Source organism: Meleagris gallopavo, assembly GCF_000146605.3.
Source record: "Meleagris gallopavo isolate NT-WF06-2002-E0010 breed Aviagen turkey brand Nicholas breeding stock chromosome 2 unlocalized genomic scaffold, Turkey_5.1 Chr2_random_7180001862797, whole genome shotgun sequence".
NCBI lineage: Eukaryota > Metazoa > Chordata > Aves > Galliformes > Phasianidae > Meleagris > Meleagris gallopavo.
This window is the reverse complement of record NW_011093885.1, coordinates 1-5195: the sequence shown is the minus strand read 5'-3', so window position 1 is coordinate 5195 and position 5195 is coordinate 1. Positions and strand designations below refer to the sequence as shown.

General features: G+C 35.1%; 1 long non-coding RNA gene across 1 annotated transcript; it reads right to left on the bottom strand.

Moving 5' to 3' along the window:
• LOC104915419 lies at nt 1–3910 on the bottom strand. Its single transcript, XR_796353.3, has 2 exons — nt 3843–3910; nt 1–917 (listed from the first exon to the last, which is right to left on the bottom strand). It is a non-coding gene; the product is annotated as an uncharacterized LOC104915419 (long non-coding RNA).
• Nucleotides 3911–5195: the final 1285 nt, after the last annotated feature.

The following is a 5195-nucleotide window of genomic DNA, read 5'->3' as shown; positions in this document are numbered from 1 at the left end:
AAAACCTTTAGAACATGGGGACATACAACTTTCCTATCTCTGGACTACTGAGAAGCTAACTATTCCCTCAGCTGACTTAACAGCCTTGTATTAAATGCCTTAGGAACAGTAGTAGAGCCACTAGAATCTTTTTGAAAAGAAAAAAATATTAGGGAATGATTCACCTGTGAGCTTGATCTGTAAAGATACACACACACACACACACACACACACACACACACAGAGAATAATTCTGGTTTTCAAATCCTACATTTGTGTATCCTCAGCAGATAGTCAGACTTCACTACAATTATGATCCCCATCCTTATTTATATTTTATCTTAACAACAGAAATATTGATAGATTAAGAAACTACAAGATTAGAAAATGGAAGCTGAATGTGACTTAGACATTTAAGAGATCCATTTTAAACAAGTGATCATACCTATCACAACATCACAGGAATTGTTCAGACATTAAGAACTGAAAATACTCAGTAAACATATTCTATAATGTTCTTCATTCTTACAAGAGTGGTTCTATTGCCAGATGTATAGTTGTTAAATTTAATTAAACAGGTCTATCAAACAAAAACATTAAAAACTTTTTCAATTGCATGGTACAAAATATATTCTTGTGGAACTCAAAAACACAACAGACATCTTTTTAAGTTACATCAGGAGTTTCAGTACTGATGTGACATTATTATCTACATATCATTCTGGAGTTAGTTACATTATGATCACCAAGAGACTGGCTATCCAGCATGTGGGAGGAGAACTGATGATGCTTCTCAATTTTTTCCTGCTGTAATTTCTTCCATGCTTTGCTGTTTGGTAGCAGGGTCTAAGGGACAACCTCCAGTTGCTACTGTACAAACAGAATGCTGAAGGCCATCACCACACAGCACACAGCTACGTAGGGGCTCTTTCGTTCACCTGGGGGCAGAGGGATTAAAAAAAAATACAACTCAGGCATAACTACATAGATCTGGGCTTGCTCCTAGCCTAACATTACAATTATCAGATTGCATGTGCAAAATAACATTCAAAACTTTTGGTTGGAGAAATGCTGTTATAGCCACAGCTGCGTACCAGAGAAGAATATGAACAGGAGTGGGAAAGCTAAGATGCAGGACAGTACATGCTGCTGTATATAGAGAGAATTGGAGTTGTCTTCCTTAAGCAATGTTCAGTGCAAGGACCTCTATGTTCCTATAAACCCTCTTTCATAGAAAGAAAAGTGATCAACAGATTAACAAGTTGCACTGAGACCTCTATTTCTGACACTTTCAAATTACTGTTGTAGCTTTCTATGGCAGACAATGGACAAAAGTTAACTGTACTCCTTTAAAAGATTTATGTTCAGTAGCAAAGACAATCAAGATCTATTTTCACCTATTTTTACTCAGAATGAAATGTTAAAGTATCTCTTGCTCAGCAAACAAGTTGTATAAAAAAAAAATCTTAGAGAACTGTAACACTGTCATAGGAAGATATTCACTAGACTGCTAATGATTTATACGGACACTTCCTCCATACAGAGAGGAAATCGTTTTTGCCCTTCTGCTTAACCACATTCTGTAGGAATTCACTGACTTTCCTCTGGAGAACAGAGAGGGCCTCCTCCACTGGATGCCTCTTCCAGCCTATAAAACTGTAAGAAGTGTTAACAATGCCATGGCTCTAACATGAGAAAATTCCAGATTCAGTGCATTCAGAAACATAAAGATGGAGTTGTAGCTGTTTGCTTAAACAAAGTTCTATTTCTTCATACTGCATAGTCTTTTATCTTACTATCTTACTATAAACAATGTTTTCTAAGATACTGTTTTCGGAGAAACAATAATGGAAAAGAGCAAGTCCAGTATTAAGATATAATCCTCAGGAAAAGAGGCTCCTTCACTAGCAGGACCCTCAAAGACAGCAGTATTTCCATAAGAAATAAAAATAAGATACTTGTAGTGACACATCCCATTACAAGATGTTGTAAAGATCCAGCATATATACAATTAAGTTTCAAATAAATGAATGAATTAATGTCTGCTGTTTCACATCTGTTTAAAATAAAGTTGAGGAAGTTCAACTCTTACAGTTTAGAGTATTACTATTTTCGTAAGGGTTATACTTTCCTGCTCCTAAATTTCTTGAAAAAGAAAACACTATGTGGCAGGATTAAACATAATTTTGCACAACTTTGTAAATATGTAACCACTTGCTGATTATTAAAATCCTATGCGCATTCTGCAAAGCTTGCTTAAACATTCTGGGCAACTTATATGTAAAAGGAGCCAGTGGATATTTTCATTTTTAAAAGCCTATGCTTTTCTCCATTTCTCTTTTAGTGACTAACCCAAATAAAATGGTGGCAATCCCCTTCAAAAGCCATTTCCCATTACCGAGGGCATGACAGTGTTATGTAAGGAAACACAGAGGAGGAATGTTAAAATACTACCTCATTTCCCAGTTTGAAAGAAAGTCAGACTAGATCATTCCAGATGTAAACTGAAAAGAAACTGGTTTTACATGAAGGAGAGAAAAGAACGCAGCTCAGTATTGGGCACAAGAATGCATGCACTGTCTTGCATGCAGAAAATGTAGAACTTTATTAAGATGCTACATTATGACAGTGGAAGTCTGTACCAGATCAACAGAGGTTCTTAACTTCATGAAGTTGACTTGCATACTCAAGCTCTTGCATATTCCTTTAAATGGCTTTTTAAATTATTTGCTGTGCACAGCTAACAGAAAAAAATATGCTTGTGCTTAATTAAATAGAAAGAAGATGGTAAAGTGAAGTGTGCTCTTCAACCTTGAACAAACCCTAATACAGCTGAAATTTAGATTTATTTTTGCTAGTGCAGCCCAGAATCCATTTCTAACAGCTGCCAAATTGCCAGTATCTTTCAACTACAATATTAAAACTGGTTCAGCTATGGCTGTTAACTAAACAGGAGAATACCTGCAATCATTCTAATGGCAGGTCTTCACAAAAGAATGTTTTTTGCATCAGTGCATTTTGACATGCTGAAAAACGCATGTCATGTCCCGTTAAAAGGCTGAGAATGAAGAAAAAGGAACCATACGTTTTCCCCTAGGTTCAATGACATGCAGCAACACCTAAAATTACATGCCCAACACTTTTGCTCTGCATTAACAATGCAATTTGCAGGACAGTTTTCAATGAGTGGATTTTTATTTTTTCAGAGCATTGACATATATTCAAGATTTAATCTGGAATTCTGTTGCATATTCCCTTTCCAATTCAAAAATAAGTTCAGAATTACGATAAAAAACTATACAACCATAAATGTTGGGAGAATGCCTAAAATCAGATACAGCTGATCAGCCCTCCCATAAATTCCACTAGACACCAACAGCTTTGAATAATTTGGAACTACAGAGAAAATAACAAAAAGAGAAAAAAACATCTGTGATTAAGCAGAATCTTAACACATTATGAATTCCATATTGTTTTATTATTCTAAGGTAAATAGCTGGTTTTTGTCAGCACTGCATTAGGTTTTCAAACAGGCGCTAGTTTTTCAGGAATGAGTGATTTCTCTTTAAGTTATAGTAAGTCTGTTTTGAGTGATTTCATGCAGTAAAACATGCAAAAGGTTTTTGAAACTTAACAATTTAGATGTGAATTAGCATTAGAAAAATTCAGGGATCCACTGTGCTAAGTAAGATAGTCATAGCTTCCACAGCCAATCTCCATGGTATTTAATGGAGGTAAAGCTTATGTTTTTAAAGATAACGCGTTAAGTGTGGTTTCCATTGCTGCCTGGAAACACTATGCTAACAAGTAACACACAAGAGGAAAAGTATTTTATAAAAGATATTTCAAAGAAAAAAAGTTACCAATCCTGGCGCACTTCCAGAATATTCCCAATAGTCTGCAAAGACAAAAAAAATTCATTAGGCCCTGGAGTTCATAAAGTCATTTAAGAAAAATCTCAGTTAATTGATCTTTGTCCTTCCAAACTATTGCAGTTCAAATAAACAGATTTTTAACTTCTCAACTTCAGGAAACACCAGATACCTGCATGAGGTCCAAGCTATGAACTAAACAAACAGCAATGTTCTAAGCCTAGCAAGGCTTTTACATGCAAGAAAAGGTGCGTTTACAGACTGTACTTCAAATTTAATTTACATAATACCACATTCTACACTAAAGCAGCCCTGACAGAAAATCTTGTTAAAAAAAACCTACTCACTGAAAAACAAAAACCCAAAACAGAACTAGAAACACAAAATACAAAATGCCAAAAGGCCTGTGTCAACATACGTGGATTTTTTAAAATTTTTTTCTGCAGTTGTAAGAGATTATGCATCATAGCATTTTAAATGTAATGCCGTACCATCTCTCTTATATTTCTCTTAGCAATATATATGAAAATGTGCTTTCCATCAGAGCATACTTGCAGGTATAATCTGGTATTACAAAATATTGCATTGAAATAGACTACAAAACAATTATTCAGGTCTGTTTTTAGTGTTTTACACAGGTTTACTGAGGTAAAGTCTCTCTAATCTTTCCCACTGAGAGTATTAATGATCACAAGTGGAATTAATAAAAGGAAGGAAACAGGTTTCAACTATACTCTGTATAACTATACTCTTCAACTATACTCTGTATAAAAAACAAAGTCCAAGTAGGCCACATCTTTGTAATTTCTCCACATAATTAAAGTGACTTCATACTGATTGCTCAAGAGAAACAAGAAAACAGTTGGGTATGCTTTAAAATTTGTGGAAGAGGAATAGAAATACTAAAGCATCTAGAATTAGAAAGGCAGTTAACTCTCAGTCATTTAAATATCAGTCAGAACTTTGTTGAAAACTTTAGGTTTTAGGTTTGCTTTGTAGTATAACTGGCTGCAATACAGTAAAAACATCTGGATTTGACTACATTGACTACACACATATTTATGAACTAAAAAAACCCTTGAGGTTTTTCTCTTCCTTCCCATGACATGTTTATTAACAAAAACTTTGGTCTAGATTATTTGTGTGTCTTCATCTACTACCTGCTGTGATGGCATTTCTCCAGGTGCTTCCCCACAATGCTTTGAACCTGTCCCTGCCCTGGTCTGGTTATCTGCTGTTCCTGGGCTTTTGGTAATTTTTTCCATGCGTAAATGCAGACAGGTAGGTTTGGACCACTTGTTCACGCATACTGCACAGTCAGCATATCTCACTTTTTTTTTTTTT